General features: G+C 40.6%; 1 protein-coding gene across 1 annotated transcript in view; it reads right to left on the bottom strand.

Moving 5' to 3' along the window:
- GPC6 (glypican 6) overlaps positions 1-21718 on the bottom strand; it is a 1343320-nt gene that overhangs the window by 23385 nt on the left and 1298217 nt on the right. The window lies entirely within an intron of this gene.

The raw sequence follows: 21718 nt of genomic DNA, 5'->3' as shown, positions 1-21718 counted from the left end.
CACAAGAACATCTAGGTTCATGCAGTCACAGCTCGGATTTCCTATTCTGTCTACATGAACATTGGGGACGTCCACGGATGGTTGAAATGCATCTGTTATTGGTTGAATTGTATCCCTCCCAAAATTCATATTGAAGTCCTAACCCTCAGTACCTCAGAATGTGACTTTATTTTGAGATAGGGCATTACAGAGGCAAAGAAGTTAAAGTGAGGTCATTAGGGCAGGCCCTACCTCAGCATGACTGGTGTCTTTATACAAAGTGGGAATTTGGGCACAGAGATGTGCATGGAGGACGATGGTGTGAAGAGACACAGGACAAAGATGCCCATCTATAAACCAAGGAGAGAGGTCTGGATGGATCGTTTCCTCGCAACCCTCAGCAGGAACCAACCGTGCTGACACCTTGATTTCAGACTTCTAGCCCCCAGAACTGTGAGGCAATAAATTTCTGTGGTTTTAACCCACCCAGTCTGTGGTACTTTGTTATGCAACCTTAGCAAACTAACACAGATGTGAAAACATTAAGTAGACATCTGATGGGGAACAGGATATTTGCACAATCTCAGAGCACCTACCACAGATTACTTATTAATTACCAAAGGAAAACTGGTAATTTTAGCATGCAGAGACTCAGCAGGCCTCCACCTTAGCCAAGTGGTCAAAGTGAGGGGACAAATTGATCCTGGGTATCTCCGCATGTGATGTGGCAAGAAGGACAATCATTCAGGCTGCAAACATTCATAACCTGACCCTAATCATGGGGACACATCAGACAAACCGAAACCGAGGGGCATTCTGAAAGACAGCTGGCCTGTCCTCAAAATTGTCAGCCATGAAGGACCAAAAAAGGCTAAGAGTGCTTCCAGAGTGAGAATACAAGATGTGCTATCCAAATGCAACCTGGATTGAACACTAGGTCAGAAAGATAACTGCCATAAAAGACATTATTGAGATAATAGGCAAAATTTGTATACCGACTCTCTTTTAAATAATAGCATTGTGTCAGTGTTCAATTTCCTGAACATGAAAGCATATTGTGGTAATGTAGGAGAATGTCACGTTCTTGTGTTCTTAGGAGATACATGCTGGAATATTAACAATCGCAGGGTTATGATTTGCACAACTTAATAATGGCTCTGTAATAATAAATAATAATAAGTACATAGATGTATAAAGAGAGAGAGAAAGTAAATGTGGGAAATTTTTAATGACTGGTTATTTAGATGAAAAGCATACAATTTTTCAAAAAATACAATTTTTGGTAAGTTTGAATTTTTTTCAAAATAAAATACGTGAAAAAGAACCCCTTACGTTTTATTTGGTTGGCATGGTGTCCACTTTGGTATTCCTAACCTCCAAAAAAGGCTACCATCTTTTTCTTACTCTTTTCAAAACAATCCCCAGAGACAGTAATACGTATTACACACTTACATCAGAAAACGATCACCGTCTTCAGGACTGAAATCCTCTGGGGTTTATTCTGTCCCACAATAAAGCACACCAAGAGTGAGCATTCTCTTTTCTGCCTATTTCATACTGAAATCCCACCTCCATGCTGTGGGAATCTAAACCAGATACACATATTTTGAGACACAGAGAAAGAATAACATTGCATGATGTCCCACTGGCATGCCCTTTTCTAGTATTTGCAGAATTTAACTGTGGATGTTGTGCTGCTCATTCTTTAAATCCAACTCAAGCATTGTCTCCTTCTGGGTGCGTTCTCTGGCCTCCAGGTTAGATTCAACTTTCTGCATTGCACAGCGCCCAGTTGATGATGCTAAGTACCGATCCTTCCAAACTCTAATAATTGGCTTATTTTTCTGATTCTCTCTTAGACTACAAGCTTCTTGGTGGCAGGAATAGGGTTGTCATTTGTCTTGATCCTAAGTGCCTGGTATGGGTCAGGAGGCCCACCAGCCCGGTTTGTCTGGAAGTTAGGCAATTGCAGGATGCAGAATTTTCAGCACTAACACAGGAAAAGTCCCAGGTAAATCAGGATGAGCTGGTCACACAGGTCTTAGCACACAGGAGGCCCTCAGTAAGGGTTGATTGAGATAATGGATTGAATGGTGGCATTCTATTACAAGGTGATAGACTATGTTGCTAACTTAAATAGCTGGGGTCACAATAATGTGTGTTCTTCATCCAAAAGGGTGGGAGGGAACCGTGAAGTCGTATTTGGCTACGTGAAGACCCTGTCATGAGGATGGGTCTGGAGGCCCTCTCTGACTGCTCGCCACAGCACATTTTACAATCGGGACATGTTCTCTCTGGCATTTCAGTAGCTGTGTAGTTTCATTGTACATTTGAAGGAGATAACAGCAAAGCAGCTGTGAGAAATGTAAATGCTGTTTTAACATTCTGCATGGAAACACTGGCCAATTCACCTCCGGACTGCGATGGTAAGGCAGACAGCTGAAAAAATGGACACTATTAGCCACTGGAAAAGAACATGCCTTTGATTCCAAAGTATGTCTGAATGATGGCAGTTTATTTTTCAGTACCAGAGAAGTTTTTCAATTTTCACATCATTTAGAAACATTTTCTCATTTTATTTATTTATTTCATTTCTCAATAAGACATATAACTGCTTTGCGGTAGCCTCAGACCTGAGGTTTTTGTTTCCCACCCCACCCCCCCAGAAACCTAAGTGCACACAATTGTGAACTAAGCTTTATGTTAACAAGTGTCCTTAGTACAAATATATTACTGACAATAACAGTGAGCCCTAGTTCATTAATAACAAATCTGGTGGGAACAAAGACCTGGGACCAAATACAAAATTTATAACAATTTCCTTTCTTTGCTTCTCAAATGAGCTATTTTAGGACAAATTAACTCTATCCAATACTTGCAACTGGTATTTACCCAACACTTCAATATTGTGTTAGTAATGTTGCAATGTTAGTAATACTAGGAATACCTAAGTATTAATTTTTTTCTTCTACGCTATTGATAGATTTTGGAAGTTAAACAACTTCTGTTATGCCATAGGAATCTGATCCAAATATACAGTGTTGAGGTTCACAAGGAAAGCATGAGCCCTCTTTTAGGACTTATCTGTAGTTTATCCTGGTTTCTGACAATTTCAACTACTGATTTCAGCAGAGACATATGCTCTTAGTTTAAGGACTGTCAAAAGGCCTAGGAATACTTGACTCTGTAGGAAGACAGTGGCACTATTCTCATACCTAAGCCTACAGAACTGTAAAATTAGACAAAAGAGGGAGGAAGTTGACAAGGTGGAATGATGGCCAAAACCCAAGAGATTAGTAAAAACAATGAGCAGAAAGGACTATCCAAGCACTCTTGCCTGACAACTTCACTTAGAAAGCAATCTTGCCTCAATATTTAACCTGAATCTCATCAAGTTTCCGACTTAACAACTCACACACAGTTTACAGGAAATGCTAGGGATAGAGGAACAAATTAAGTGACACTAAAAATACATAATCAGACGCATCCGCGGATGAGAGATTATATAAGACAATTGGCTTCAAAATTGGGCAAATAAATAAATTAATTGATTAAGGCAGGAATACTGTTCTAGATGAAAAGAAACTCCAAAAACATAACAACCAAATTCTATGTGTAGACTTTAACTGAATCCTGGATTTGGAGGTGGGGATCCAGCTGTAAGAGAGAATTTGGGGAATTTTGAATATAGAATAAATAGTAGTTGATATTACTGAATTACTATTAATCTTCTTAAGTGTGATCATGATGTGATTGTGGAGGAGACTTTCCTTGCTTTTAGGAGATTCATGATGAGATATTTAGGGATAAAGCATCACTGTGTCTTTTTTCTTTTATTATTTCAGCATATTATGGGGGTATAGATGTTTAGGTTACCTATGTTGTCCTCGCTCCCCCTCCCCGCCCTAAGTCCACATTATGTCTTTTACTTGCTTAAAAATAGCAAAAAATGGTCGGGCGCAGTGGCTCACGCCTGTAATCCTAGTACTCTGGGAGGCCGAGGCGGGCAGATTGTTTGAGCTCAGGAGTTCCAGACCAGCCTGAGCAAGAGCGAGACCCCGTCTCTACTAAAAATAGAAAGAAATTAATTGGACAACTAAAATATACAGAAAAAATTAGCCAGGCATGGTGGCTTGCGCCTGTAGTCCCAGCTACTCGGGAGGCTGAGGCAGGAGGATCGCTGGAGCCCAGGAGTCTGAGGTTGCTGTGAGCTAGGCTGACGCCACGTCACTCACTCTAGCCCGGGCAACAGAGTGAGACTCTGTCTCAAAAAAAAAAAAAAAAAAAAAAAAAAATACTATTATTGAATCTGCATCAGGGGTATATGGATTTCATTTTATTATTTTTTCAGTATTGTTTGAAAAAGTTAAAAATAATGAAAAGTTGGGAAAGCAATAAGACTTTGTTATCAGGGCACATGGCTTTAAGAGCCTTGCTGGATTGAGCATAGGGCAGTATTGGACTCAGAGTGATGGGGGTGAACCGTGAGCTTTCACTGAACCCAGGCATCCCTCCATGGTCAATCTTCACAACTCAGTGCTGAAATAGTGTCATTACACCCTTTGTGCAACTGGGAAATGGGGCTTAGAGAGGCTAAAAAAACTTGCCATACATCTAGTAAATGAGATTCACATTCAAATGTAGACTTTGGAATTGTTACTCCTAATCACAAGGCTTACTAGGGCCATGGCTCACAGCCAGGGCCTTCAAAGCGTGTGTGTTGGGGTGGTGGTAGGGGTGTGTGTGCATCTCTGGGCGTGTGCAAGTGATTCAGTGGGATTCGGAATTAGAACTTTTATTTCTATTTTTAAATATAAAACCACAAGAGGAATTAAGCTTTCCTAATATTTATTCTAGAGATGGATATCTCAATCGGTCTATGTGGTGATGGCTATTTCTCAATTTTCCTAGGGAAAGAGTAAGACTTTCACAGTGGGGAGAGGCTATACTGGCACCCCACCCCCACTAATTTGCTCCTGGTGTATTGACACAGCATATGTGCTGGTTAAGTGCATTTATGGATTGGATTATCTCATTTTAACTCACTCATTCAATAGAATCGTGACTTAAAATAATTTTTGAAAGAAACTTTGGGTTTGATTTATTTCCTTTCAAGCAATGCAAGCACAAGTGAACAACAATAAGATGGCAAGATAATATTCCTCTTACTCTTGATACATCTGCAACGTCACAAAGCAGAAATGATAAAGATTATTTGTTTTATTTTTCTTATTTTAAAAGTTTCCATTTTTGCATAAATTTCAAGAGATACAGCATGTGTCAGTTCAGTAGTATTAATGTTATAATTTATGTATAAATAATTATACATAAATTCAGGATCATAGACACCCAGGGTACTTATAAATACCCTTATAAGTACCCTGGGTGTCTACGATCCTGAATTTTTTGCTGATAGAGATACAAGACCAAAAAAAAAATCTTCAGATTACATCTATAGCACAGGGACTCATGCAATATATTTTGAAGCAGTGATTTAGCAAGCAAAAATTCAATAACATTCGGTGAAATCAGCTTAATGAGACAGGGAAGTGTAATACAATTTAGAAAAAGTTCCAATACATTGGTTAAATAAGAAAAAAGGCTTTTGTTGCTAGTATCCCTTCATTAAACCCTTATTATGTGCCTTTTATAAGACAGGTTTTATGGTAGCCTCTGGGGATACAAATATGACTAGTACATGGTCGCTCTCTTTGAAGAGTTTGTGGCTGGGCTGTCTAGTAGGAGCAAAGAGATACGGAGCAAATATTACAGTCACGGGTAAACAAGGGGCTATGAGAGCACCGATATTAATTTGTCCGGAAATTTCCTTTCTGGGGAACATTATATTCCTTCTCAAGCAAATAAGGCTTTGCAGATATTTACTTCTTTGTGGCTGCTAAACTCTGTCATAGGAATGATTAGGAAGCAGTATAATTTTAATAATTTCTAACTAAAGGGACTAAAAACAAAAAAGGCGTCATGTCCTCTCAAGTTTTCACTTCCAAGAACGGGATGATTTAGTCCACGTAGAGCCACTGCTTGCAGCCACTTTTCTGGTCTTCAGCTACTCACTTTGCTAAGGAGCAGCTGCACTTTCATGACTCCCAGGGAATATCTGCTCCACAGCCAGTGACTCAGTAAACAGCGCTTCGTGTGTACCAGATGCTTAATAAATATTTGTTGAGTGAGTAAATACATGAACAGCATTGCCAATGATCTGCCGAGGGAAGTAAGATCTCAAAAATTATTGATTATCTGCCAGCTTCTGCCTTCTGAACTTTCCTTTGGCGAGCAAGGACGATATGGGCAAATTCAGTCAGGGCTTCAGGAACAAAAGTAATTTTCCTTGACCTGATGACCCCCAGAACAAGAAGGGTACCTCAGATGATCCCTCAGATCTTCTAATTAGGATGCCAGTCTCCTGTCATCTCAAATGTCATTCCAGGTGTAATTTGCACAGGTATGAGGGAAGAGCCTCAGGGACCTCGAAATGATCTTGGCTTGGGGAAAAAACATGAGAATGCAACTAAAAATGGAATAAATCCCATCCTGAACAGTTTTTACAATCCTTATCAACACATACCATTTCTAGTACCTTCTCTTTGGTTTTCTGAACAAGCGACCTGTTGAATTCCGATTTGGGGTGTTTTTGAGCCCCCCTTTTTTTTTTTTTTGAAACAGAGTCTCACTGTTTTGCCCAGGCTAGAGTGAGTGCCGTGGCGTCAGCCTAGCTCACAGCAACCTCAAACTCCTGGGCTCAAGCGATCCTACTGCCTCAGCCTCCCTAGTAGCTGGGACTACAGGCATGTGCCACCATGCCCGGCTAATTTTTTCTATATATTTTTAGTTGTCCAATTAATTTCTTTCTATTTTTAGTAGAGACGGGGTCTCGCTCTTGCTCAGGCTGGTCTCGAACTCCTGAGCTCAAACAATCTGCCCGCCTCAGCCTCCCAGAGTGCTAGGATTACAGGCGTGAGCCACCGCGCCCGGCCTTGAGCCCCTTTTATTATCTTTGTCTCCCATGTGAATTCTCTGATGGGGCATATTTGACTTTTTTCTCCAGGAGACATTGCCCATGGCTGTCTGTCTACCTACTGGAGGCCCAAAGTCCATCTACCCTGGATCCGTTGTTTCCTCTGGCTCTTCCCTGGGCAGCTGTGGCGAGAAGGCCACCTGCTGTCCTCCCTGAATCATCGCTGGACCAGATCCCCTTCCCTGGCTACCTGTTGTGGGCACCCAGCCTGATGCTCTGTTTGCTTATGACTTCAGAAAGATTTCAATATGCCTATTTCATCTGTAGGAAAACATAATGTAACCGGATGTAAATAATATATACCACATCTTTAGAAAAAAAGGTGATTAATATTTCAAGGGCTATTCACTAAATAATACATATGGCGGGGGAAAAAACACAATGTGAATATTTTATAGGCTGAAGGTCATTTGTTAGCTTTGGAAAACATCTGCTTAAAAAAAAGAAGGCAGCCTCGTCTTTACCTCTTGGACAGGGCCCCATTACTTGGTCAAGTTAAGGGAAATGCATGACACTTAAAACTATTTTTGCAACCTAAGAGTTGAATAATCCAGTTTTGGAGACAGTGATCTCGTCGAGCTTTACTCTAGAGAAGAACAATCTTTTCTTATAGCACCAAGTAATTCAATTCACCGTGTGAGCCCGCGTTGGAATTCAAGTCATCAAACAAGGTCTTCAGTAATCAAACAAGGTCTGTGAATGTACCTGTTCACAACTTCTCTCACTCACTTGAAAACACATACAGTCTTGAGGAGAGTATTTAAAGTTCCTAAGACTCAGATAGAATACTAATTTTTCTGATGTGGCCAAATACCTATAAATACAATCTCGCAGACATTCTTAGAAGTAATCCGTGTTTTCTGATAATGGCTTTTAGCGCTCTCTTCACTAGAACATCAGTTTTCCATTTATTCTGAGTTCATGAAACTCTGGTGTTATTTCTCATGCCTCAGATTGTCACTGTCTTTAGTGTCATATTTGGGGAAGTTCTATAATGCTTGGTGGAGAAATTGCTTGTAACACGTTCCCTTCCAGGAGATTTCTGAGTCAGTCTTGGGCATGACAGCAGGGCTCTGTTGAATCCAGTTTGTCAGTGAACCTACAGCAGACTCTGTCCACACCATGCACCCACTGCATCTTCGAGACACTACACAACTTGAAAAAAGTCCCATACTCTGGGATTTATCATAGATTCCCGGGGAATTTAAAAACAACTTCTAGTTTATTACCATGTGACATATTTTTTCAACTGTGGTATGGTACTTTCAACATTACCCACAAGGAGACAAACCCTCATGCGTTTTGTAGGAAAAACTAAGAAGGATAAAAAACCCAGTGGGAAGTGAGAGAATCTTTGAAGGTTCAAAAAGGTAATGCTTAGCTTTGTTGCGTTTCACAGGGGATTGGGAATTGGATGAAAAGTTAGAGTCTGAGTCATCCCTTCTGGCTTCCGGTTTGGAGTTTCTTGGCTAGAGGATCACACTGTATTAGGGGCATGAGCCTGGAAAGAAAGATGGGGCCCTTTTCTGGTAAAACACTGGTCCTCAGAGTGGGATAAATATGGAAAACACCAGAAATATTTTCCTATTGCTGTTCAGGTTAGATGTTTGCAGCAGATTATAAGAAAATAACAAACGTTCAAATCTTCACGTCTGTAGCTAGGGTCTGGCTGTGCCTCATTCCCTAGGTCCTATGTTTTAGGAAGTAAGTGCAGTACGCATTCTATATGTCCTTAAGAAATGACGCAGTCTGACACTGAACTCACATCTACTGAATTCAATGGCGAAAAGAAAAAGACAAGAAGTCATTTGGTCTGTAGGAATCCATACAAAATCAAAGTATTATTTTGCATAAGGGTACCTAAAATGGGGCACTATTTACTTTTCTTCTTTTCTGTTGTTTTTTAAAATTTCAGAATATTAAGGGGTTACAAATGGTTTTGTAATGGACTATTTACTTTTGAAGACTGAAAATTATAAATGATTTTAAGGAGTGGTTTTGTTGTTGAATCATGGAATTTAGAGGCTCAGCAGAGCTGCCACAGTCCAAAGCTTCTAGAGCATTCTTGACAGAGACTCACTTAGGCTTCACGTAAATGTTTCCAACAACAGATAACAATTCTGGTGAAAGAGGACTTGGGATTTTCTGCTTGACCTAAGGCAGTCCACAGCCCCTCTCTGGGCAGTTCTGGAGGTCTTCCTGGACAAGGCCTGACCACACAGCACAGGCATATTCTTATTCTTCCTCCTGCACTTGGCACTGAGACTGAGTCCTCAGCTTTTTTCTCTTGCTTCACTTTGTTCTTTTGCAACCTATCGCTCGTTTCCAATTTTGAGAGTGGATTCTGTTTTTTTCAGTCCATCCCCTGGGAAATTCTCCTTTTTGCTTTATTTCTGACCATAGGTCTGTCCAGTCTGTTCTCTTGCTCTCTGTTTTGGAGACCAGCTCTATCCTCCTTGGTGGCTAACTTTGATCTCTGTCATTTCTTAGGCATTATTTTGGCCGTATAGATGCGGACACCCCCAAGGAACTGTAACTGACTTAGAGTGTGAATTGATTCTAAATTAGGTCATTAGATATGCAATCTTCATGATGTTGTGTTGGAAGATCTTAGGTACGGTCTCAAAAAAAAAAAGAGAGAATAAATTCAGTATTTCTAGCAGTTTTCTATAGCACGTTGAAGCAGTTTGGATATTTAAAAACTGACCTCTGCTCCTACCATCATTTATTCTATCATCATTACACAATAAAAACTTTCAGAGGTTCTTTGTGGTTCGAAAAGGAGATTCCTTCCATTTTTCCCTCAATTTCCTGATATAGACAACAGGATCCTGGTAGTGGCATGGGGTTGACCCCTTTGTGTAGGACGAACCTGGAAATGAGGACTAATTTGGAAAACTGCCAGAAAGAGCTTATATATTTAATAGCCCAATTTTGCCAAGGTGAAGAAAGTTTGATGTTCTGAACATCTAGTCTTGCTGAAAAATTCTGATTCTTTTCCAACTCTTACTTCAAATGTACAACCCCTTCACAGGGGCTCTGATGAGACTCAGGAATCCATAAAGAGTCTCTGTCTCTACTTCTATCTATGATTGACGCAATGATTCTGTTAAGCTCATAACCACCTGAAGTTACTCTGAAAATATTGAAATTTCATCTTCAGGGAATGAAATCCAGGACATTACAAGTGGGTCTGCTAATTAAAAAGGGGAGGAGGCGTAGCAAAGCATTTCACTTCGAGTTTAGGCATTCCTGAATATTTCAGAACTCATTATTTAATTCCAACTGTTTGGGGCTTTATTCTTTCACACCAAAGCTGAGAAATAGATGTGTATTCTGGTACCTCTCTCTAAAGCCTACAGATACTTGGAACTTAACAGGAAACAAGAAACATCTTTTAGCTCATCCGAGAGTGGTGTAATTGAGCCCGGCCTTATTAAGTAAGATACTGCAAACATGATTCCAGCCAATAGTGAAAGTACTCGCAAAGATGTACACACACTGGAAAAGTAATTTAGATGCAGCATAGAAAAATATTCAGCAAGTGGTAGGTAGAAATCAGATTTATCTAAATTCTAAAGCCATTTAGGGTGGAGATGGGTTGCCCTAAATCTTTTATGGAATAGGCAACAAAAAGCATATAAATGTCTTTTGGGCATGTGTGATTTGATTTATACTTAACTATGTAGACTTGTACCGTGTGGTGCATAATAAATGCTACTTTTGCATCTATTGTGTTATATTTATGATATAATACAACGTTCTGCCTTTTCCTTCATAGGTTTAACTGGAAACTGGTTGGAGTTTAATTGCCAGTGATTTTGGTCTAAGGGAGTTCTAGGAACAATGGGATGACAGACTCATCAGCATACCCAGGAACGTAAACCATCACACCCAAGGATGTCTAGGAACTCTAGCTCAGATGTAGAGTCTACACGTGGGAGAGGGAAGACTATGATTTAGTGGGTAACTCTTTTTATGTGTCTCAACTCAACTGTCTCTTTTTCTAGGGCTCCTCCCTTAATATCCAGTTACTTAGGACCTCGCACAGAGTCCGTGCTCGCAGAGATCCCTGTGATTTTACCTGTCATAAAGATTTCCCCATTCATTGTGATCATGGGTCTTCCCTCCCAGCCTGCAGGTGACACAGGGGCAGGGCCTCTGTCCTCTGTGTTCACCACATCCTAAGAGATGTGTGTCCCACCTCCCAGCACAAAGCCTGGTTATAGGAATGAATGAATAAATGAATAAATGAAGCGGAATAGGCAGAAGGGCAAATTTAAATTCTGGGTCTCCAAATGAAATTGTAAAGAAAACATTAATTCTAGACGTCCTAACTTGCAAAATAAACACATTGCTACAGAGAGTGGTGTCTTCCTTTGTAAGCCTCCCTATTTTCTGGAGAACTGGTTGTTTAGGGTCTATTTATAGGTAGTCAGTTCAACTAAACACACATATGCGTGCACACACACACACACACACACACACACACTCTCATCTACAATGTACAAGGCCCTTTTTAGGTCCTGGGCATACAGTGATATGTAAGACATAGTCTTGCCTTCCATGAACTTACCATACAGTGGAGGAAAGAGATATTACATAAATGAGCATACTAAATGGTTCCTATATTTAAGGGTTGTAGGGTGTGAGAAGTATAATCAATATTTCATTATAAGGGAGAAACTGGGATGGAGGAAGGCTTGAAGGAAGCCTTGGCAGTTGAACTGGACCTTGAAGGATAAGTAGCATTCTGCAGGCTGAAGAGTTGGGAAGATCTTTTCTTGGCAGAGGGACCCTGAATGGCAAAAGCTCATGGACGCAAAGCCTCTTCAATAGGGGAAAGAAGTCCACAGTGTTTGCTTTAACTGTGACTTTAGCAAAGTCTCATAATCTCCCTAAAAATCAGTTTCAAAATGGGGGAAAATTTATCCCTCCCTTAAACACTATCTTCTTAAAGATTTAATAAAGTTTAGTAAGTTTATATATTGCTAGGGCACTTGGAACTGGAAGTTCTTAATGAGTAGAAGTATCACCATGGGGACAGATGGCATAGGGTGACTAAACTGTATTCTTTCTTGGAAATCAAGTTCTTACCCCTGTGAGGTAAATTACCTGTTCCTGGGAGCCATCTGGTTACCTTAAAGATCCAATTTACCCCATGGGGCACCAACCAGGGAGTGCCATTTACTCCTCTTGTGATTAGACCCAAGCGACATAATCACACTTGACTTTCACCTTTGCATTGTAAGCATCGCACAACCTAAATGGGTTCTCTTAGTCTCCTGCAGGCTGCAGAGAGGTCATAGGTTCTCCTTTTTAGCTCTAATGGGAAAAGAACCACCTTGTAATGGCAGAATGGCTATTCTGGGCAAGGAAGCAATGAGAGTCTAAGGCAGTGATATCCAACAGAAATACTATGCTAGCCACAAATGGCAGCTAAATACATAGTTTTAAATTTAAATCTAATGGCCACATGAAATAAAGTAAATTGAAACTAATCTTAATATTATGTTTTGTTTAACCCAACATATCCAAAATATTGTAATTTCCATGTATAATGAGTATGAAAGATTTTAATGAGATATTTTACATTCTTTTTTTTTTTTTGGTACTAAGTCTTCAAAACTAGTTTGTGTTTTACACTTACACCCCATCTCAATTCATTCCATAGGACTCCTTCTCCAGTGCTCAGTAGATACATGTGGCTAATGCCTGCTGTGTTGAATGGCGTGGGTCTCAAACTCTGCTGTGGGTTTGTTGTACTTGGGGTTGTTGTACTTACAGCAGTGTCAGTTCTGTCTACACCATTGAACATCTCCAGTGCTCAACAGCCATATGTAGCAGGTGGCTGCCATATCAAGAGCACCGTCTAATGGTCCTTGATGAGCACATCGGGAGAAGGGGCAGCTGCTCCTGAGAGGGCTTGAGCACAGTCCCCAGGCTAAGGTTGTTATTTGAATGAGTCGAAGGCAGGCTGTTCACTTAACATTGGAGTGTTCAGTCTTTTCTTCTTAATTTTTTGGGTAGCTTGTACTTCAGATGAGCAAAACTCATTTTCATCCCCGTTCTCTGATGTCATTCTTTTGCCCTTCATTACAGACCCCTAATCAATTGGCCAAAGTGTACCAGGAAAGAACCGATTCCAAGTCAGGTTGCATCAGAAGTCTGTTTGGGACCCAGCCTATCTCTACAATCACTTTCGTTTATATAAATGGGAACATGTTGCATTCAGTTTTGTGACATCTGTCAATATTTTGCCTACGGACAGAGATTTTTTCGGCTTACATTTATTTGTTTTCACTGAAGTATAACAATCACCCAGACAAGTACACAAATCATATATAAACAGTTTGATGAATTTGTACCAAGATACTCATGTAACAAGCCACCAGATATGTGGCAGTTTTGATGAAGGAAAATATCTAAAAGGTTTTTGTCAAATCCAATCTTTCTCACAAGATTTCACTCTCTTGAAAATGAATTGCATGAAGTCATTTATATGTAGGGATTACAGGTTACCAAAGAGTAGAGTTTCTTACTGATTTACCATAATTTTGAGATCATAAATTGCATATTGGCTTTCAGCATGTGCATGCATTTTAAAGACAAAGGGTGTCAAAAAGTTGTTACAAAATGTTGCCCAAAGTAGCCTGACATCATCCCACCTTCTTCTTCAGGGCGGTCCAGCCTCACCTGCAAGCACTTAGAGACCACCTTCACTGTGGCCAGCAGATGGCAGTGTTGTCCAATCTTTGCCCACCGTCTGCCCCCTTCCCATAGTCTTGTCCCAGGGAATAAAACTGTAGATTGTTCCACTGCGTATAAAACTGACAACCCTGTTATTTTAAACTTGAAACTGACAGGCTGTTATTTTAATGAGGTCTACCAGAGCCAAGGTTAACCAAAGCTTTATTTCCCTACAAAATGTTAAGGCCACGGTTCTAAAAGGGGCCTGTGAAATTTTATGTTATTGATACTTTCTCTGACTGTACAAGTTTAAAGATATTTTTTGACAAGTAAAGCTACGTGATGAATACAGACATCTGTTTATATATAATAGCTAAATTGTACATTACAATCGGTTCAAATTTCTCCCAACAGGTCCTTTTACTCTAAGTTACATTCCTGCACACATACAAAAAATTCTTTTCTACTGTTATCCATTTCAGTCTGTTGTGAAGCAAAAGTATATATTTTTAGCACTTTGACTTTCTAGCTTAATGAGTCAAAGGAAAATTTAAAGCTTATTTCAATCCCATTAATATTCCCGAATGAAATCAAGTGTAGTATTTCATTCTTTATTTCTGTGAAAGAAGCTGAGATCCAGAACAGTAAAACTTAGTTAGAAAGGATTTTCTTTTATAATAGGTACTTCTACAATGTGTGGTGGCTAATGGCATTATAATTTATTTCCTTTCCCTTGAAATGTCTTTTCACGTTGATAAAGGAAGGATTTAAAGTCAGTTGCTTACTGCGTCAATATTATAAACATTAGAAACCACCTTTTCCCAAGCCATTTTGCCAATGATTTTGCACATTTTTATCTGCCCCCAAAAATAATTTTTAACATTTAACCAATCTTTCTGTCTGAGTTTATGTATGTAGATCCTGCAAATAATCTATTTCTACATTTACAGAATTTACTTGGAATGAATATTGTCATCTGCCAAAGGCCTGCCCACAAAAGGACTTTATAAGCTCTAGAAGAACCTTGATTTCCAAAAGCAGGCCTCAAATAAATGAATTTCATGTTCAGTTATTATTTATTGGTGGCAACGTCAATTTCTCTTCAACAAACATCTAATGCAAACCTGCTATGTATGAAGAACTGTGCCTGTCAGACAAGGTTTACAAAACTCAGACATAGTCCTTGTCTTCAGGACCAGCTACATAATTTGTGGAGCCCAGTGCAAAATTAAAAGGTGGGGCTCCGTGTTCAAATATTAGGAATTTCAACAAGGCGACAGCAGAGCACTGAATCAAGCATGGGCACTTCTAAATGCCAGGCCTGGAGCAACTGTACAGGTTGTAAGTCCATGAAGCCTGCTTGTCTTCAAGAAGCTATAATCAGGTTGAGTTTTACTGAGATATATAACCAGGAGATGAGACAGAGAATGGTGATCATTACCATAACAACAGTGATGACTACTGTACCGATTAGCTGCCCAGCAACAATATCCATAATTACTTCCATTTTGCACAAAAATGTTGAAAGGTAGTTCTTGGTGTCTCCACTTTTCAGATGTGATAAACAAGAATTGCATTTCTATGATGACATTTTTGTTTAGTGAGATGTCATCAAGTCCTTACTAAGTAGCAGGCACTGTGTTAAACTCCTCACTTACATCTCATTGTTGGATCATCACAAACTCACATGAACAATGAGGACACTGAGGCGATGAGGAGTGAAATCACTTGGCCTTAATCACATAGTACAAGGAAGCAGGGCCTGGTTTTGATCCTTGGCCATGGGGGCTCTGGAGCCTGCAGTCTCAAAGGAACCATTACAACAGAACTGGCATGCTGGAAGTGTTGATGCCTTCTAGAAGCCCAGTCCCTGTTGGTAGATATCACTCATTTCCAAAAAAATGGAAAATATGAGGTCTGTCCGGAAAGTATCCAGCCATGTAATATGAAAAATAGAGACATTTATTGGAGAAGAGACAAGATACAAAAAACATTGTATGTAGGACAATGGCGCCTCAGTCCCCATCAAAGTAGGCACCTTGGGACCTCACACAGTTCTCCCAGCGTCTCTTAACCTAACCTGTACATGGTAAACATTCTCAGGTGTTCTGCTTGTTGCAGGCCTTCCAGAATGTGGATCACTTTCAACAGATTCTCAACCATCTTTGAAGCATTTGTGCCACACTTTTATTTGCACTGCACTCCTTGCATTGTCCCCAAAAGCCTTCTGAATCATCCGAGTAGCTTCTGTGGAGGAATGTTCAAGCTTAACGCAAAATGTGATGCAGATTCGTTGCTCCCCTGGCTCAGTCATTTTGAATGCCACGGCCACACAGTACACAGGCTCACTCAATGGTATCTAGCGCCCCACTGAATAGTACAGTGACGTCGTCATTGCTCACGCATGCGCATTCCAGTCAACTCTCCTTGGCTGCCAGGTTACACTGATGTCGCACAAACCGTTCTCATTATATTAACAATGGCTGGATACTTTCCAGACAGACCTCCTATACTGGGGCCCCCATGGTGCTTTGAAAATCTGTGTATTCTCCTCCAAATTATTAGTCCATGCTAATTTTCTAGACATTTTCCAACACTACTGTGATTTTAGCAGCCCTACAAACAATTTCCCAATTTTGGGTCTTTTTCTAACAACACTATGGTTAGAGCAGCCTCTCCGAATTTTTTAGGCCTTTTCTTTCTTTTTTCCCTAGGCCTTTTCTAACAATGCCTGTGGTGAACTGTACAAAAATACAAGACTACATATTTTTCAGGCTAACATTTTAAATCAATCCATGTTCCCCTAGGAGTTCCAAAGACAGAAGAATCCAATGCTGTTTTCCAAGTTACTCTTCTGGTTATGAACAAGAGTGGGTTATATTGTCCTTGAATGCATCTGTCTATCTATTATCTATCATCTACCTTAACTATCAATAGAAATAATAATTTTCAGGTGGTGCTAAGAACACTCCAGATGCACATTACCATAAAACCTAGGCCATTTCTTTACACACAAGTGTGAAAAAGTGAAAGTCCTAAAAACTCCTCCCTGGCTTTAAAATGGGAAAAGTGTTCCCCTTCTGGACTTTTTATTCACAAAACAGCACAGACCAACTCTTCCCCTGGGTTTTCATGACAAAAGGGAGAGTTCTCCCATGGGCTACATATACAGGCTGGAAAGCCAGCCCTACATATTTAATGGTCTGTATCTAACAAAATTGCATTAGAAATCCTCTCCTTGAGACTATTTCTCTTATGAAATGGAAAGTAGTAAAGAAAACAAAATTTTCACCACCCTGACATAGGGATCCACGGGGACCTGAGAGAGCTTTGCATTTTCCTGTTACACTGTACTTGGGAATAAGGTTGAGAAGCCAGACAGTAAATCTGATTCAACCAAATCCAAAGCAATTGGAGGAATCACCTTTTTATTGCAGATAAGTATAAAAACAGTACTGGAAGCACACTGGAATCTTAAAGATAAAATGCCAGCGGCTTTTTGTTAATAGATTTGGTAGCTAAGCAGTGGTACTTAGAGAATAACCTTCATCTCTTGAAAAAATGATCTCAGTAAAAGGAGCTCTGAATGCAAATAAATTAGAATGATTATTGTGTTGAGTTAGCCTAATATTAGGTTGCTTTTCTATTTCTGCTTCGAAGCGTTACGTTTTGCTCCCGATGCATGGAAAGTCACAATAGAATTATCACTCAGGTGTACGAGGGTACAGTGTGAGTCTTTGCTAGTAGGGATAGAACCCCAACATCTCCATTTTTTTCTGAATTAATAAGATTTACTGATTTGATTTTTTGTGTTTTCTCATTAGAAGCTATTGCTGAATTTTTATAATATGCCACAGTGATCCATAAATCACAAATTCTGACATACTTCATTCTCTTCATTGCTTTTTAGTGTAATAAAAGGAAAGTTAAATAGCCTTTTGAACATAGTTTTCATTTTTCTTACTTCTTCAAATTATTTTCTATGTGGAAAACCAGCCCTGTTTTTGAAGCCAAATCACAGACATTACAAAAAGAGGCTCAGCCCATTTTCAATTTGTTTCTTTTGTACTCAGAAAGGTAGGAGGATTTTTCAAGGGTTTTCCCAAAGATAATTGAAAGTGGGGTGTTATTTACGTAAGCACCTAAATACAACGTGCCACTAAGTTCCCCTTCTTCATTATTTATGTGGTTGAGAGGAAAGTTCGAACTTCAAAGGAGCTAGAACTTAGGTCCAGAACTTGATTCTACTTTTATTGGTCTGAGGACGTGACCCCACAACAAGAAGAGAAGCAGAGACCAGTGACTCAAAATTGATTAAATTGAGAACAAATGGGAAAAGCTAAGGGGACTCAAGCCATAACAAAGGGGGTAGGGTTTAAGGGGTTAAATCAGGATCCTTAAAAATAGGCACATAGTAGTACCTAAGAGCTGTGACCACTGAACCAGAAAGCCCATCAATTTCCAGGGAAGGTATGAGAAGTGAGGCTGGCATTCTCAGTGCCTGGGGACATTCAGTTGGCTGGGAGTGCTGCAGGTGCCTTTAAATACAGGGCTGTTCACATGTGTGTGCATACTGTATGCTCGCAGCTTCTGATGTGTGAGCAGGACCAGAGCTGTAGCACATGGTTGAGAGGTACAGAGAAGGGGTCCTGGGTCTGCCGAGAGTACTGGGGGTGTAAGGAGAGGCCCATATAGGGGGTTACTAGAGCTGATCTTGAGGAACGAGCTGGTGTGTGTTGGGAGAATGGGGAGGGCTTGGGCTCCAATCAGAGGGGCCGTGTCCCGAGGCTCATGTGGACCACGCCCACCTGGGCTTTGGAAAGTTGTTTAGTGCGACTGGCAGGGAAAGTGCATGTGTTGTTGGAGAGGCAGGAGTTGGGGCCAGAGAACCGGGCAGACACCAGCAGATCCTATAGGGTTTATAGCCTGCAGTGAGCAGTCTGGGCTCTTCTCTAGAGGGTCAGTTGAAGGGTGCTAGAACAGTCCAGGCAAAGTCCAAAAAGACACAAGTATGGAAGTGAGAGAGCTGGGCTGGGGTGGGCAGTGGTCTTGGATGACGACAAGGGCAGGTGGGCTGTGCCTTGTTGTTCACACCTAACATGGCTTCTTAACTGGCAACTCCATGACCCATTTTCCATCTTAATTAAACTCTACTTCTTACAGAGCCCTGCTTCCCTCCTCACGTGCCCCTTGCCAGCTCGAGCCCTTGCTTAGGCTATTTCCAAGATGTTACTTCCTCCACCGGGAGAGAGATCTTTTCCTCCAGCCTATCAACAGCCTCTTCCTCTCTTCAAGCAGAGATCACGCAGAGAAGGCATTAATAAATTAGAGGAGCGTGCTGAGTTTGTTCATTCATTCCTGAAATGTCTACTATGTTCCAGGCACTCTCCTAGGCACAAGGGATGAAGCATGAACAGAAAAGGGAAAAAAATCCCTTCCTTCATGAGCCTAGCAGATTCTAACAATAAACACGATGAGCCAGTAAAATACATGGTATTTCAGACAGAGGTAAGAGCTAAGATGAAAAATAAAGCGGAGGAAAGGTTTGGACATGTGTGTGGAGGTGGGTGAGGGGCGGGTTGTCATTTTAGACAGGCTACCCACAGAAGGCCTCACTGAGAAGGCAGCATTTGCTAATGTAAGAAGGTGATGCCTGTTCTTTTGAAGACACATTTAGATTGATATTAATGGCAGAGAAATTTCAGCATCTCACTTCTTCATTTATCTTCGTAAGAGACATTCTCTCACATTTCCCGTGAAAGGGGAATCTCTCTTGGACTACTTTTTATTTTCCCACTTTTAGTAGTATGTGTATGGGGATGGTTTCTCTTCCATAAGAAAGCAATAGTGCATGCATGAAAATAAAAGGTAACTGACACTTGGCCTTGGTTGGGGAGACAGCTGAGAGGGTGGAACATGGTGCAAATTGTGGAGATAACACCCCAAGAAGGGGAGGAGCCGCTGTCCAGCCCGAAGCATCATGCCACATGGACGTGGGAGCCAGGGGAGGTAGATTTTATTTTATAGCAGAAATATATGGACTTAAACATGGAATCTCCTGATTTTTAAATTCTCTCTCCACGTCCATGTTTGTCTTCATCATGATTATTGTCATGGTCATCAGCATCACTGCAGTACCACCACCACCATCCATACAATGTAGGCTGGGTGGAACGCAGCCGTATAGCTGGATTTACCTTGAGGGCTGACTGTTTGTAACCTCTGCTTTACAGCTTTGAGAGCAGTCTCAGGTCGGAAGCTTTCCCAGGTAATGCCAATTCATTCTGCTTTCTGCCTTCTTTACATCTTTCACTCATTTACTTATTCATTCATTCAGCATTTGTCCAGAGCTTACGGAGTACCACTGCACTAGGGACGTGCTCATGATTAAAACACACCTTCCGGAACCTTCAGTTAAATTCTTCAGTTATTATTGGTGCTGCATAGAAATGGAGAGCTGTTGGAGCTGGAAGGCACCCCTGAGAGTGAAATTTATTTCGATCATCCTATCGCACCAATGAGCACTTTATTTTATCAGTATTTCATGCATTTGGTTTGTTTATTGTTTCATTTGGATATGTATTATCTCCATAAAACATCTTGATGCCCCTGGTAAAGAACAGTATCTTGTACATTTTTGTACCTTTTCAGCAGTTAGAGGAGTGTTGAACACATGGTAGATGCTCAATAAATATGTTTCCAGTTGAGTACTGGATGGTGGAGAAAGCCTCATAATTTTCAAAAAGGATCTTACATGAAGACTGATGTGGAGTCCATCAGAACTTATTAATTCCTTGGAGGGCAAAAGTTTGAGTAGATGAGCAGGCGAGGAAAGAACAGGCTTTTGAATATGTTATTCTGTACAAGATGCCTCAGAAGCCAAGCATTTGCGAGGGAAAACGTTCATCGTTACAGCGTTGCAGAAAACAGTGATGCTGCCTTTGTAACCCACACGTGGCCATGGGTGCAAATTCATTTGCTCCTCATGCATAGTATTATATGACCACAGTGTCCAGGCAATTAAGAAGGAAAGAAAATATATTTTATGCTATTCTGGGTTCGCTCTTAGAGGTGGTATTTTTTCTTTGGAGCCACTGGACTGATGGCATGAGTTGGGTAAAGGTATGAATACCATTTTTTGGAAGAGTTAGTGAGCTGACACCTTGGTTACTTCTTCCTTTCCACAATATCTTAATACTTGAAGCAAGAATGGCAGAGTTAAGGCTTAAAGTTCCATAATTTCATAAATACTAATTAATAGCCCAAGTAATTAAATTAGCTCTGTTAGGTGATTGGCTGAATCTTTCAGCATTGACTCTTTCTGGAATTTTAATTTTCAGTATGTGCGAGTACTACTCCAATTTGAAGGGGTAAGTGCGACTTTACTGAATCTGAAATGGTGCCGTTTCAAGAGGATATATATGTTCCTCGCACATGGCTTTCACTCTTTTCTTCCCCAGGAAAGTGTTAATTAGCGGGAGGCCTCTTTACACTGAACAAACAGACTTTCTGCTGACCTAGATCCAGATTGTTTTATTTTATTTTCTCTCCCAAATCCCCAAATGAGGTGCAGCATCTCATTTTCATGAGGGTCTGGGGAGGAGGGAGGATAAAACAATCTCAGGGTACATCAAACACTCGTGATTTGTTAAACATGAAATTACCCCAAAATTAGGTTTCAGATTAAATGAGGGAGGGGGTTTCGAGGCAATGAATGCAGAGCTGCACTTGTTTTTGCTTATCGGTGGCTTTTGAGTGTTGATGCCCTGCACGGCAGGTTCCCGGTGCTGGGTAGCTCAGCAGAAGGTCCCGCCTGGCGATGCAAGGTGATTCATGGGCTTACTCACGTCTCCCTTCTTCTCCTTCCTTGTGACTCGTATCTCCCTCTTTCTCTGTCCTTAGCACTGAGAAAGGAAGGGAATCCCTTCTTGACCTGCATGTTACTGTCCATTATCCCTTCTGACATGCTACAGAGACCACTGTTGCTCCTCACGAGCTGTAAACTGACTTTAGAAC

This window comes from Propithecus coquereli, unplaced genomic scaffold (genome assembly GCF_000956105.1).
Source record: "Propithecus coquereli isolate 6110/MARCELLA unplaced genomic scaffold, Pcoq_1.0 Scaffold262, whole genome shotgun sequence".
NCBI lineage: Eukaryota > Metazoa > Chordata > Mammalia > Primates > Indriidae > Propithecus > Propithecus coquereli.
The sequence above is the reverse complement of the archived record's forward strand: the minus strand, read 5'-3'. Positions and strand labels throughout refer to the sequence as shown.